The sequence below is a fragment of the Onychostruthus taczanowskii genome, unplaced genomic scaffold, assembly GCF_017590055.1.
Source record: "Onychostruthus taczanowskii isolate IOZ18803 unplaced genomic scaffold, ASM1759005v1 scaffold96, whole genome shotgun sequence".
In the NCBI taxonomy this organism is placed as follows: Eukaryota; Metazoa; Chordata; class Aves; order Passeriformes; family Passeridae; genus Onychostruthus; species Onychostruthus taczanowskii.
Window position 1 is genome coordinate 2,365,072 of NW_024507657.1, and position 16,271 is coordinate 2,381,342.

Here is a 16,271-nt window from a genome sequence, read left to right on the forward strand (position 1 = left end):
CTCCCCCATGGGTTGTGGGTGGATCTCTGCATCCCCCGTGGATCCCCATGGGCTGCAGAGGCACAGCTGCTTCACCCTGCTCTCACCACAGCCTGCAGAGGAATCTCGGCTCTGGTATCTGGAGCACATCTATTGTAAAAGCAGGGCAACCCCATCGTCTGGGAAGAATGACGCATCTGACTCCATGATACCAGAAGGCTAATTAATTACTTTATTATACTATATTATTCTATACTATATTACACTACATCTAAACTGAAACTACACAAGCACTCAACTCAACAAAATCTGGTGACTGTCTCCTGACCAACCGTCAGGACACAGCTTGCAGAGATTGGTCAAGAAAACAAAACACACCAGAATCCAATTACCAAAGCCCTTCAAGTAAACAATTTTCCATAATGCATTCCACTTGGTCACAAACACAGGCGCAGCAGATGAGATAAGAATTGTTTTGATCATTCTCTTCTCTGCTTCTCTGGGGCTCAGAGAATGTGAATCCCACACACCTCCTCCCCTCCTTCTCCACTTGGTGCTGCCATGTTGTTTCCCTCACACATTCTCGCCTCATCCTCTTCTCTGTGTAGAAAAAAAACTGTGTGCACGTTGTTTTGATTTTCTTCTTAAATATGTCACAAACAGAGGTGTTAACAAACATCTCTCATTGGCTCAGCCTTGGCCAGCAGCATGTCCATCTTCAGTGCCAGCAGGGATTGGTTCTGCCAGACATGATGGAAGCTTCTGGCAGCTTCTCACAGAAGCTGCTTCTGCATCCCTGCGCTGCTACCGAAAACCAGTCCTTGCAAAACCAACACAGTTCTCATTGCAATCTCTTAAAATGCCTTCCACAGCCAAGTGAAATTTTCTGACTGGAGGAACTTGTAGCAACAATTGAAAAACTACATCATACTGTTGTCCCCCAAAATACATCACATAAAATTAATAATGTGGAACCTGATACACAACAAACACAAGGCAGTCAGAGCTCCAGCCCTTCAGTGGATGAGTCCCTCAATAGTCAGTGTGGAGTGAAGTGAATCCTGTCTCTGAGATGAAGGAAGGAGATAGTCTACCACTTCCACCCAAGCAGGTGCTGTGGAAAGAGGGACACCAAGTATTACAGCAAGCACACTGTTACCCTGTTGATTCCCCTCATGGGGAAGCCCTCTTCCCCTCTCTAGACATGCAGAGGCTGTGCAGTGAAACACCAATGCAAATCCCATAGAGTCAAGCAGAATGCAGCTGCTGACTGAAAAATAACAGAATCCCAAATAATCTGAGACACTTTTTGAGGGCTTACCACAGGGATGCACCATCAGTAAGAACTTTTGTTTATTCATGGACTCTGTTACTCCATCTGCTGAATACCATTTGAGACATGCATGCCGCAGAGCAAGACAAACTAGTGCAGCAAGATCACTGGGAGCACAGCTGATATCAGATACTTTTAGTTTCTTGTAATTTCCAGGCACCAGATGTGGTGTGTGGAGGAGGAGGGGTGCAAGCTGGGAGACAGTACTCTGTCCAGAGATAACTTCTGCCTTCCTCACATTGAGTCATATGCATCTATGTGATGTTAATACTGAACTGGTCAATAGCCTAGGTGTAAAATAGTTTCAGGGCATTTAGGATAAAGCACTGACCTCAATCAATAAATAAGTTCCAACTTCAGCTGTTTGTTCTATATTGCAAATATTTTCATTACAAAAGAATGGCTTTGTGGCTTCAAAGAAAAGTGGTTTCTAAATAAAAACATCTTTGTCAATTCCAAGAAGTTCTTTGATATTAAGTAATTAGTGTAACTGGGTAAAAGAGGATGAGACCTGTCTGTAACAGAACTGTTAACGCATAAAAACTTAGTTTTGTCATCTGAAAACCACATTACTTTCTCTGGTTGGAAGTAGGTCAAGTGCCCTCAGGAAACAGCTATTTGGTTCTCACCAGGAAGTAATCTGATACTCACACATCTCCAGCCTTATTAAAACCTCAGTATAAAGTAAAGTCAAGGATGTCAGCTTAGTTTCTTGTTGCGTTGAAAGGACAAGGGTGATGTTTGAAAGGAAAAGGTTTATTATTTTTAATCAGACACTCAGGCAAATCACACTGACAGTGAATCACATGCAGAGCTGTTTAGTTTTCCAGCAGCCCACACAAGACCAATAATGTGAAGAAAAACGGGGCAGCTAGAAGATGGATTATTGCAGTTTACCAATATTACTGAACAGGACTGCCTTGGTCTGTCTGGCCTCGGCTGCTGACCAAATAGCGGCACCTGTGGTCCTTCCTCCCAGAGATGCCATTGAGTACCTGTGGTCACAGCTGAGCACATGGGGACAAGTCCGGGCATGCCCCGAGCTCCAGTGCCTACGGGCTGGAGCTTGCATGGAGGGGGTCACTCCTCAGGCCTTCCTGAGCTGGAGGAACCTTTAAGGCGAGGTGAAGAAGGAGTGGGTCCTGATGGAGAGTTTTTAATCCAGAGTTTTTATTTTGGTGGCACAGCCTCTGAATCTTGCAACAACTCCAATGACCTCTCCCAACAGAACTTCCACCAGAACCCCCACCACGTGGTCTGCTTGCCCTTTTACCTGGGCAGAGGGGCAGGGGAGGGGACCCAGGGAGCACCAACCAGGCACAGGTGGAGGGGGTCTCAGGTGAGAGGGACACCTGGGGGGGCCAATGGCCCCCCCGGGGATGGAGAGCATCCTTTGAACCTGCCAATTGCTTGACGCTCTCCTTGGAATTTCTGGGTTGATAGACAGTGCCCAGCAGGGGTCAAGGGTGGGGAAAGGAAAGGTGATTGACAACTCACCTGGGGAAGGAGATTTCAGGGAGAAACCAAGGGAAACTGAGACAAGCCATGACATCACACCGCAACAATGGATCTTGCACCTTCAGTGCAAGGTAGTATGCACTGAAAAGCTGTGCAATAGCTTAAGTGTGTGTTTAATTTAAAGGCCATGAACAGTCCTCACTACTATTTTTTCGATAGAAGCTCTTGCTTCCACAGCTGGCTAAGAATGGGATGACACAGAGGATATAAGAAGAAATATCCCTGCACCTGCACACTAATAAAAATGGTAATTACTATGGAGGTAGCTACAAGGGGGTTTTATGGATGCTGTGTGTCAAGCCATCAAATTTTGTTTCTCCAGCTAGAACTGATGTAATCTATCAAGCATGTTCTCTATCCTGAGCCATGTTTTTATTACTATTAATCTTTATTTCTTCAGTGCTTGCTTTTCTTTGAGAAGAGGCGTTGAGGACCAAAATCAAGTGAGGGGAGCTAGATGAATTATGCAATTGTAGTGTGTGTTTCATCAGAGGATTGAAAACTAGGCCAAGTGAGCTTCCTGCCACAGGTTTTATATTTTGACTTGCCAAGGGGAATAAAAGGGTTTGGCCTCTATTCCTCCAGTTTCAAAAGAAGGCAGAACCATCCACTTTCTTTTCAGATTTCACAAAAAATTCATGTGATGCTTATGGGAAAACAAAATCCTGTGAGAGAAACAACATAAAGCATCTCCTAATGAAGATTAGTTCAAATGTTAATAGTTTCAGAACATAAATATTGTGCTAAAACTTAGCAGAAGGTCACAGGGGAGGCAGCGGGATGGTGTAAAATAGTTATTGCCTTGAAGGGCAACTGTAATAGCAATTCTCATTTCCCATAGCACTTTGGCAACCTACCTTGACTCACTTGTCTTGCTCTGAATGTCTTCACCAATCTATTTTGAGAAGTGCAGAGTCCTGTTCTTTGACCATTCAAGCTTCAATACACTAGCTGAAGGCTGCGATGAGGATGCCACCACACATTTATAGTTGAGTACTTGTATGTCACCCACACTTGTGAGCCACCCATCCCCTCCATAGAAGGAAGGTCTTTGTGGATGGCAGATGGAGTAAGCCAGTGGGGATCACAAGGACTGGTAGTTCCTGTATGGCACATCCTACACGCAAACTGATCTGTACAGTTTCTGTAAAGCCCCAGCAATCCACTCAAACCAAAAGTGAGCTTTGGGGACCATACCCCACAGCACATGGTGAGGAGGTGCTGCCCACCCTGCCCTGGGGGTTTGCAGGTACAGCACCATGGCTCTGCAAGCAGGAAGACCACCGCCACTCTCCAAGCTTATTTATTCCCACTGTGCAGCCCCATTATAGAAGTTCCTTATGTTGAACCAGAGGGATGAGCCAACACCAGGGAGGGGATTAGAGCCAGAGTACGGAGAGAAAGTTCCTGGCTCTCACTGTGTCCTCTGACTGTACCTCTTTATCGTGCAACATCTGGTTTTTGTCAAGCAATATCTGAGGGGGAAAAGAAAAACAACACAAAGACCAAGAGACTTCAAAATAACATGCACTGCTTGTCAAAGCCTTGTACGTGCTCCCAGGTGCTGAGCCAAGAAACTCTCCTTAGCAGCTTTTGTTAAAAACAATTAAAGTCGAAATTAATTTAACTTGATAAAGTTGAAATCAACATTTCAACTTTATCTTTTCTTTCAGCCAGCTATGGAAATTTTGTCAAAAATAACAATACCAGTATTCACTGAGGCTGGCTCAGTCTGCTGTGTTTGAGTCATTGCCAGCACATGCTTCTTCTAGGAGTGGGCAGTTTGAAAAGCTTGAGGAACCTACTTCTCTTGAGTAGGATATTCCTAAAGTCAGGAGGGAAAGCCACCAGTGAGATGAAAGCAGGCCAAAGCAGGAGTGATGGAACTGTGCAGACAATGTCTAGAAAAAAACAACTTGTTTCTTAAATGGCACTTTAGGCCTGATTTCCAGCAATAATGCTCTTCCCCATATTAATACAAGATGCTTTTATGTACATGTCAGTCCATTTAACAGCTGGCATATGACATTATTCCCAGGGAATCTGCTGAATTAGTGAGGCTGTTGTTCTTCAGGTGGGGGTCAAGAAATATGAAGAGAGGGAAAACAAAACCAGGGTGCCTAACTCAGTGCTTGACCTAATACAGCTTCTGAAATGTGTGAACAGGGTGATTTGCAATTACTGGTAGAATTTATGCCTATTTTGCCTGCTAAAGTAGAAGTCAATGTTGGTTTGTACGTATGAAATGCTGATTTGTCAAAGCCAGACTTTGTTCTGCTTGGTTTAGCTGTGGTGATGGGTGCCAGGCTTATCTTCCTGTGACCAGGTCCTTACCACTTTAGCTTGTCAGGGACAGCATCCCTTTGTTCTTGTGACTCCAGTGTCTTGTCCATTGTGCTGTGATTTTCTGGAGTGAATCTGAACTTTTCATATTATTTCAGGGGCACACTTAACAACTGCAGCACCCTGCAATGACAGACACTGCTGTTAGTGACGGTGTCTTGAAGCCATTCTTCTGCAATTATTTCATTTCTGAATAATTGTCCCTGTCATTCCAATAGTTTGTCATGGTCTTAAAATGGGAATGAAATTGATACAAATCTGAGCTCTAGGGCACAATGACCTCCTGAGCAAAACAAATGGCAAAAATGGGACTTTTCTCTAAGAACATCCTGCTATCAATTCACAATAATTTAGATTTTGAGATAAACAGGGTGAAAATATCCAATATTAGAAAAAGATCCCTGTCTCTAAATCAATACCTCAGTGATTTGAGCATCTCATCACCCTATAGTTTAACCAAAGTTTAAATGGTGGTTACTATTGCAGGCACATTTTCTTCACAGGTAGAGATTTTGGTGCTTTTACCTGAAAATTAATCTTTTGAAAAAGGGGTTGAACCAGCAGTTCCAGAATGTGTGGAATAAAAACAAACATATGCAACAGCAATGGCCACAAGAACAGCAGAAGCACTAATTTCATCAGTACTCAGCTAAGTCAGTCTGATTAACAAGTTCCCCTGCAATACAACAAGGTGCTCTGGAAAGCAATAAGAAAGCCAATACAGAAACCTGGTTTAAGGTATGAGATACCCACAGTAGCCTATGCCACTCAGGAGCCTGGCAGAGAATTGTGTCAGAGCTACAGCTGCTCAGTGAGCTTCCCTATGGGAGGCAGCAATAGTACTGCTACTGTCAAAGTGATAAGACCACGAAAAAATACAGGAGTGTTGCTCTTGAGAGTAATGGTTGCAGCCTTTGGGCTGAGTGCATGCATTGAATGAGAGTCTGGTAGCAGCTGTGGGTGCAGCAAGATCCAATTCTGGCAACTGGCAACATGCAGTGGAGTTAGAAGTGTATCATATAAAGACCTGTGAGAGTATGCATTTATGGCTGCTTGGATTGGAGCAAATACATTAACTTCACCCCTTCGGGGGAAAGCAAGGAATGCAGTCAACGTGTGGCAGACAAAGAGCATTAAAATGCGTGTAGATTTTGGTGCAGCAAATTTTTTCTGCTGAAAAATATGAAATAATGCTGAACTGAGTAGTGTTAAGCAGAGCCCCATTTGCTTTACTGAACTAAAAGGACTCATTAGAAGTTCTGCCTATTACTGAAACAGAATGAAAAACTATACATCATGAAACATAAATGCTAAGCTTTGTCAAAAAGTTACAATGGCAAATTTTATGGGAAATTATATTAATAAAGAGCTTTGCTGCTGATATGGGTTATCTTTAAAGTATCTTTGATACTTTCCAGTGTCAAAACCAAGGTATTAGTGAGTGGGTGAATAACACATATCAGAATTTCTTACAGGTTTGAATAAATCAATGAGATTTAGGCTGGTAGTTAAATCCAAAAGAAGTTTCAGATCAGTCCCAGTGGAATTTAAATATTTAAGGTTTAGTTTAATGAATAAAAAGTGTAACAACAAAACAGATCCTATTCTACATACTTAGCAAAAAGCAATGAAAATAAAAATGAAGTGCTAGTCTTAGGCCCCATCTACTAAACCAATGAGGCAGAACAAGTTTCTCTAATTAACCACTAACCCAGAGGGCAGGGAGTTAACTTCTGTGTATTCCCTGAATATTGTTTTATATGGTATTCAGAAGGGAAGATGACATTATGCATCTACAGAATTGCTCTGAATTTATCCTACTGATGTCCCATTTTGCTATAAAATACTTTAATACTCAGAAAACAAGTGGAAATAAATGTACTATAATCTCATGATAAACTGGGTGCTCCTTTTAGAAGTAGTATATGGAATTCTATCTTAACTTTGAGAAATATGTTCTGCAGAGTGAAAAAGCATGCACAGAGGACACTGGGAGTGAAACAGGAGAAGCCTGAAGAAAGATCCTATAGCTTCAGGATTGAGGGCACCCTCTGAAATGAGGGAAACACAGAGATTTGAATTCCAGGTTCCTGTATCATAGACAAGCATGCTGACTGCTATCTGTTGAAAAGGAAGGGTGATCAGTGTTTCCTCTACTTCTTGAGTGCAGAGAGCAGGGGGCAAAAGAAACCAACAAAAATTGTTTAGCCTGAAAAATTTAACTTGAATCCATAAAAAGAGTTTCCCATGAAGCTAAGAGATTTGCACTGGCACAAAACTAATTAGTCACACTGGAAAATTAGGCTTTCTATCTACTAAAGAGATTTTACAACTGAGATTGACAGGCTCTTGGAGCCATGCTGTTTCTCCATTCTCTCCTGATCAAATCTCCCAGGTGGTACAGTGGGAAGATTTACCCTTCTGCTCTTCTGTGTAAAATTCACTGACTCTCTAGTTCAATGGTAAATACTTGATCACCTCTGAGGAGTGGACTATCAGACTGGAATTATACGGTTATACAAATTATCTTACCTTTTCGCTGAGAATATAACTACAGCATGTAGCCTAGTGAATCTCATCTTGGGACAGTCTTCAATGTAGAAGTCACTAAATAAATGGTGACATGATGGTATTTGTCAGGAGTGGCACATTAAAGGTTAACAAATAAGCTTATTAAACACAATTTTTCCTCACTTGACAAAAAAAAAGGAGCTATGCAACAATTCCTTTTCACAGTACATACCTTGATTAGTCAATGGATTAATACCTACTAACAATTTTTACAATGTGTGTGGACAGCATTTGATAGCTAGGTGTCAACTGAATTTCTTGAAAAATTGGGTCCTCATGATTTTGCTTACTTTTTAGGATTATATTCAAATTCAGAGGAGGTTCAGACAGTGGGCTAATATAACAAGATTAGGAATAAAATCTCCCTGAATATAGAAAAGTAGAAGGGGTATTCCAGCTTGCATGTGACAAGAGCCTACAATAGAGCTCCACCTCATCTCTAAACTACAGTCAATTCACTGATTGATTTGTAATGTTATTAAATCACAAGTCTGGTTCTGGGACATCTTCCTAAGACTTTGCATGCTGTCTCAGGCAATAGGCACCATTTCCTGGAACATGAGAAGGAATGAGACTCGGTGAGTATTCACTTTAAACCATGTAAACCAGGATAACCTCAGCATCCAGTGCTTGTAATCCTTGTAATAACCAATCCCATAATGTAATTAGGCACACTGTGAAAAGTACTTATTCTGCTGGTTGTAAACTACTTGTTTAAATGTTATTTTTCTCTTTGCCAGTACTTCATATGTGCAGAATAGGACTTCATGGGCCACTTTTGTGTTTGGTCACTCAGATACCTCAAATCCTTCCTGCAAAAAAGCTTAGCACACAATGAGTTTCTGCCTTGGGTAATGGTATGCTAGTCTTTCATAACCCCAGACAAATAATCTCAGTAAAGCAACAATGCAACAGTGTTACATCAACTGAAGGCGACCCAGTGTTCCTTTTTTGGCTGTAAGGGGCTAGGACTACTGAGAATATCTTGGTCTCCTGTCAAAAGCATTTTTAGATGCTATTTTGTTCTGGATTTTTGCCTCATGAGATTTTTTCCTATCTCAGTCCCAAGCCAGGTCTCTGGAAAAACTCCTGTAGCAGGTCTTTTCAGTTACACTGAAGTAATTTCATCCCATTTACAGCCCAGTCTGCAGTTAACAAAAAGCTTGTGTCTTGTCTCCTAGGAAAGGTTGGCTTTACAGTGGACTTTAAGGACCTGCCACCTTTGGTTCAGGAAAGAGCCCCTGAATGAGGCAGAAGGTCTCTCAAGGGACACATATATTCACTACAGTCCACACACCAATATCTCTCCATTTTCTCTTCACACAAAGTTGGTGACTATAAAGGAGCACAAATTATTTCCTGTGCAATGGGAATATCCACCCTGAGCTTGCTGCCTAGGTGCCATAGTATGGGCATCTTATAGGTACACTCACTCCAAGTGGGAACAGTACCCATTGCCTGTTGTCTGTCCATAAAACAGCCTGAATTTGGTAACGTTGGGTCATATTGAGGTAAAATTTCTCTTAAAAGCAATTGAAGAATATGCTTAGTTTTCAGAATCACTTTAAAGAACTTTCGGTTTCAACTAGAATCAACAGGTCTTCTTAGACTGTGGTACCACCCACAGGAGGTAATGAGGCTGGGCTCCAGAGTTGCCAGCTGACATCTCCCAAAAGATAAAACAGAAGAAAAATACATTTCAGCTTGTGCTTAAAAATGGGCAGAGAGTACACCTGAATGTGCAAAGCACCAGCAAGCCAAGCATCAAAAGTGAGATACTGAAAAGCATGGAAAATGTTGTTCCTATTGACTGTGGTGTTAGTTGGCAGTGTTGGGACTAAATGACTTTCAAAAGCAGCAGCATGTGTTTGCAAACTGACTTGCCAAACTCGTACATGCATCTGTGGCCTAAGCAGGCTTCCACTTAATGACATGCCTATTTCCATAAAAACACAGACGCTGCAGTAACGCAAAACAAGAATGTCTTTAAGTTGGAAGGAATCATGTTTGTTGCTACAACACATACATCAGTGGAGTCTGAAGGGACTTTGCAGTGTTGTCACAGGTGATCTGGCTGCAGGGACACTGAAAGGTTGAGTGAAACAGCCACAGCACACAATGCAATACTTGCTGTCATTGCAACACCACCAGCAGCATTCACACTTACTGCAATAGCTGGGGCAGAGAAGTGGAGACAGTAAGATGCTGAGACATGTCTGGGATACACAAGAGCAGGTCACTGAGAATGAGATCCTGGTCAAATACACATATTAACCTCATGTCCTGGCAATGTCTGAATTTCTCAGCTGCACCTCCACAGACTTCAGGTGGAGGTGCATTTGGTTAATCCTCTGCGTTAACCCTAAGAGGAGAAAATGAAGAGCAGAAAATACACAGAGAAGTTAAATGAGAGAAAATAATCAAATGCATGCCAGCATCAACCCTGGGCCTTGTGGGGGGAAGCCTATTGACCTACTGGGCTATTGTACCCAGTAGGTCAATAGGCTTCCCCCCCACCCAGCACAGTAGTGCATTTGCTGCTAGGAGGAATGCATCAAAAAGAATAACTGTTTTGTTTGCTGAGGAAACACAGAGGCCAGGAACACCCGTGTGATTAGCCTTGTGCTGAGATGATTGTTTACTAGAGATGGTAAGAAAGCAATTTAAGGAATTTCAAGTGACATAAGTAGGCAGGGCATGATCCAACTACAGTGACACAGGCTCTGATTGGCTGTAAAGGGAATCAACCTTTTTTTCTCTGTGGCCTAAATCACAAATGACACCAAATTCTTCCCACAATGTAAATTAAGAATAAAATGCAACTATGTTTCCTTTATTACATCATAATTTTTGAGACACTAATAGCACTACAGCTATCCTTGTCTTTCTAAAAAGCATCAGTTCTGCTTGCGTGCTGATCTAACATTCATGGGGACAATTTTCTGCCAAGCAACACTAAATTTTTATGGCCAGACATAAGTGCAAGTTGCTAATGCAGAGGTGCATGTAGTGCTGTAATAATGGCTATTTATTAGCAGTCTTGATAGCTGAAACATGCCATTTTTAAAGCTCTTTAATGCATTGGGGGGATTTGATGCCTCTTTTCACTAATACTTCTCCTACTTTATGTACTTTCCACTATATGTTGCATGACAGCTTACTTTGTAATCCATCCTCTGCTTGTGCTCTCCTGGCTCTATGTACCCTCTTTATCTTCTGTCATTTTTACTTTCTTCTCCTAGTATACCTCTAAGGTATTCTACAGGAGCAGCAGACTGTGTACATCCTCCAGGTGGGCTGTGATCATGCAGAACAGAGGGAAAGACCCCTGCCCTGGCGTGCCTGGAGAGACATTCTCCATGATGAAAAGAGCACTTTGCTGCAACAGCCTTGTGAAGCAGGTCTAGGACTGCCCATTGATCCTTCTGTAGTGCCCTGGCTGCTTTGTGGAAAGCACCTCAGTGGCACCTTCATGCCACGCAGTCAGCTCTTTAGATCATGCAGGAGTCTAACTGAAAATAAGCATAGTGCAGCATCAGGAACAATCTCCTTGCCTTAGAAAACATGCTCTTCTTTCCCAAGGGCAGGAGGGATGGAGGGAGGGAGCGAGGGAGGAAGAACAATATATGATCACAAGGTTCAGGGTTTCTAAATGCTTTTATGAAATATCTGGCATTTTTCAGAAACATCCTCAGGATCTCCTTTTCCTGCAGCTTCCCCACACAGCAGTTGTGTTTACTGTCAATCTCACACAAATGTGTCTAGTGTCACCCTACTGTTCCCAGCGCCCTGAAAGAACAGCACTGAGCCAGAATGCTTGAGGAGGCAGCTGGCAGCATTGCAGCAATTTCTCACCTCAAAAAACCCCTTGGTCTACAGACAAAAATATTTTGTAGTGGCTACAGACCTGCTTGATTTTTCACCCTAGCTGACAGCAAGTTTATTCTGCACTGAGCAAATTCTAGGGCAAAGAGGAAGGTGGGAGAAAAGCACATTTCTCATCTTTTCCCACTAGAAATCAAGAATAACAGAAGACAAGGAAGTAAGAACTCCCACCTCACACTGTTGTGGTGCACCAGTTTTAATTGTTCTCTTGCACTGAGTGATTGGGAATTTGCACAGAGTAGTTTTTATATTGCACTGAATAGCTTATGTTATATCACATGGTTTGTTATCCCTTTCCCCCATCACACGGTCTTTCCCTCACCCACCCCAGTACCCCCCTGGTGGTCTCTCCCCTGGGTTACCCCTTCCCTCACCACTCCTCACTGGTGTCCCATTGGCTGCGGACCTCTCCCTCTGTCCCCATCCCGTGGGGTATAAAAGCTCCCTGCTGCCAGGGAACGCCCTCTTTTCTCCGGTGGGTTTGTCCACCTGATGTGTCTCTTGGAATAAAGGACAACGTTTCCCAGGTGGAGAAGAGCGCTCCTCAGTCTTTTACCTTCGTCTATGAAACATTGTGTGGGCAAGGGTCTATAGCTAGCTGGAGTGGACTCCAACGCTCAGGAAACACGATTCTTCATCACACTGTGATGATATTTTAGAGCCCTCTTTGCTACAACATTTAGTCACACACTGTCAAGTTCTTGCATGTCACCAAGGTCTTTCTGGTCCTCTTTACAGTCGTATGGCTGCCTATGTTTCACATGTCAACAAACTGCAATTTTGCATGCTATATCAGCAAAATTTTGCTTTTCGAAGTCTTCTGTTTTTCCATCTAGCAAATGATGCTCCACTTCTGTGCCTCAGGAAAAGCATTTTTCCATTCTGCAGCAAGAGTATTTTCTTTTTGAAACCTCAGCTCTTACAGGAGTTGTCTACACTACAGCTGCAAATCAAATCAAATCAAATCAAATCAGCACAAATACAGGGTTTTTTTTCCTACTTTCTGCAATGAAATGTGACCAAAAAGAATGTTGCCAGGAAAATCAATTGTTTCAGGGTTTTTTTTAAAGAAAAAGTAGACACAAAGCTATCATGGTCAGTCAAATGAGCATATTCCTCTTTCTCCCTAGGATTAATTATATTTTGCTAAGTTTAAATCCATTCCTTATTACCTCCCATTAAATCAATACAGCAAACTTAAAAATTATGGTGTCAGAAATTATATCAAGCATATAGTTAACTGATGCATCCAGCTATTAAAAAAATTTTATATATAAATACAAGCACCTGAGGGGATTATATTTGTTCACAATTGCATGTGCATATACAGTTGCTTAGGCCTGGAAATAAGCACTTAAATTCCTGCACTGCCCACAAAGAGATTTCTTACCCTGGAAGGTCAATTAGTTTTTGTGATGATTAATTCCTCTACCAAAGGTTATTTTTGCAGGAAAATATGGCATTTCTGAGATTCTGAGGTGATGTTCTAACTGATACTATTGTTAAGGTAATGTGTTGAAACTTCTGATTATATTCAGGCTGTTTCCTCCCACCATCTTTAAGACAGCTTTGCATTGCCCTGTGGTGAATTTAGAGATGAAGCAATAGTTTGTTTTCCTAAGGATGAAAAGTTTGTGCTGTTACATTGCCTATATAGGCTCTCCAAAATGAATAGCTCACAAATGCTGTGAAGCAGTTTCAACACAACAGCAGAGCTCTCACAAGTGTTGAGTGTCTTAAGTTTCATGAAAATAGATGGTGTACTTATCACAGGGTATGGCTGGCCCAGGGTTGCAGTTCGCTTCAATTCTCTGTGCTTCCACTCTCATTTTTTTAATTTCCTACTATGCTCTTTTGGGAAAGAGGCAGTCAAGAAAAGGTAAGAGGGAAGCACAAATTGAAGGCAATGGTCTAGAAAGGAAAAGGTGCAGCTAGCAATCAAAAACATGCACGAGGACTGCTCAGCCCATGACTTCCATCCACATTACATCCGTAATTTCTCCTGACAGTCCTGACATCACACACAAATACAATCACTACACCCCAGATACAGCAATGTGTTAACAAAAGGACTGATGAAGGAGCAATAGATGAAAAAAAGAAATATCCTCTTGTTGGCATTAAAAAATATTGCTCCCAGGAAATTTAGAAGCTGTATATAGTATAAACTTGGCTGGACACATGCAGGTCACTGTAACAGTTCAGCTGAATCTGGATCCTGACGCTCTTAGTTTGTTCCACTCCACTCAGAATCAGATATTAATGAAACCTTCCAGCTGTGCAGTGAAGCCATATTTTAGTATCATGTGTAATCATTTGGCTTGCCTAAATTGGGATGCCACACAAATACACCCTATGCAAAACATAGATGCTTTATTTGTTAAAATAACATCTTACTTTGCTACTTCTCAAAAAGAGACTAAATTAATACAAAAATTTTTAAAAATAAGAATACTTGTTTCAGACAAAACTATGGCTGCTTATTGAGGTATGGACACATGTTTGCAGAGCCAGAAGCAGATTTTACAAAGTCACTTTTCTTTGTTTGCATCATGAAGTATATTCCCCTTTAAATACACACTCCAAAATTGCACTTGAAAAAAAGGTGTTGCTAGGTGGAAAGCCAAGTAAACACTATTGTCCATACTTGCATTGTTCTTTTTCACTATGTTTCAATCATGTTTTCAAGTCTGGTAGATACTGACTGGCCTTACCTATGCACTCAAGTCTCAGACATGAAAAGTCACTCTGCCACATATCCCCAACTCTAGGCACAGAGACACAGAGGAAGAAATACTCCATCTTCACACAGAAATAATCTTGACTGCTTAGTCTATGTCTGAATACACCACTGGGACTCTGACATGACTTTTCTCTTGCCCTGTATTCCCAAAGAAGTTGTCTGCATCGCTACTGTCCCAGAGTGCATACAGATAAATGCCGGTACACGAAACCAAACTACAGCTCACATATCAATCCCAGATCCAATAACTTCTATGCTGTAGCTTTTGTGTGGAGATTCCAAACAATCTGCCTGTGATGCAACTGACAGTGCCTACATTTTAGCTATTATATCTTTGGTATTATCTGTGAGACTGAGGCGCATCCAGGGAAATACTCTATGTCCATTGCAGCTCTTTGAGCCTCCTACTTCTGCTGAAGCACTAATGGTTTTGGCAAATGCCAAGTGCACTCAGTTTGCATTTACCTCAACTTGCATTTACCGGCTAAGCACCTAGCAGCATCCAGCCTCAAAGATAATTTCTGGCTAGTCTGCATCTAAACTTTGCCACTAAGGCCTAGGCTCACATAAAGTTAATGCTCCTCCTTCATTGGTATAAACATAAGTAAAATGTGAGATGAGAAAAAACCTTGCAGCAGAAAAATTTCTGACAGTTTATGGTTAAAAGAACAGAGAAGCGCAATTTGAAATCATTGTTTATGTAACAAGAACCTGAGAACAGCACTAATATTTAATTGAGGGAAAAGTAACTGAAGGAGAATTGCTTGGAGATCTGCCAGAAGGATTTTAACAGCTGGAAGTTGAAAAATGATTAATTTTGACAGCAATAAACATGCCATGTTCATAAGCAATTATGTTTCGGTTTCTGAGCTGTTTGAATTATTTTCTCTGTACTATTAACATTTTATTACCCAGATAGGAATTTGGATTAATGTAATTTAGGAAATTAATTGAAACCCACTTTTCCCCTAGCAGGTACCCACTTATCTTGGGAAAAGAAAAGTGAAAGCATTCTGGAATGAGTAATTCCTAAGAACTGATCTCAGTGAAAAGTGACCACACTTAACACCATCTCTTGAGAGATAACAAGGTATGACTGCCAGGACAAGCCCAAGAAAAGAGAAAAACACAGAGTTCTCTTGAACAGGCAGTAGCTGCAATACGCCTTCTACCTGGCTTCGTTATCTCTCTTGGCATAAAACAGTGGCTACCAAAGCCATAGAAGTTACAAAATACAGTCTCCTTTGAACAGGTGCAAGCATAACCCTGACTGCATCAAGACAGAGGGAAAGAGCATTAAGGTAAGCTAAAATAATTTCTTGAGTGTACTACACAATTACATATGAGCATTGGAGTGGTCAAAGTGAAATACATTGGCTGGTCTTACTAACTTCTTGGTGGACCTTGAAGATGCAGTGGAAACAAGATATGGGGAATGGGAGGTCTAAAAAGACAGGTTTAAGAGATATCAGGTAAGGGAGGGCATTCTCAACCACGGAACAACCTGCAGACATTACTTAGTGGAAGATGCGGTATGGTCCTAGCCATACAGAATATTTAACCAGTAAACAAAGCCTCCCTGGACATGCTCTACCTTAAGCACAGTCCAGTACAAACTTCCAGCCAGCCAGGAAGGGTGAGCAGCCTAATTACACCCCATTACAGGCAGACACTAAGATGAATGGATACAGCTCTCCAGTTGTAGATGACCATCTTCTGAAGCCAATCCATAGAAAAAGGACAAGGCACCATTGATAGCCCAAGTGGAAGGAAAGACCAAAGTTAGCTCTCCCTCCTACCTGTGTCTCAAAGAACTTGTCCAGATGTCTGGAGATAAGAGAACCCAGAGGAAACAGATAAAACAACCGTGCTTAGGGAAGGACATGACTGGGAATTTCC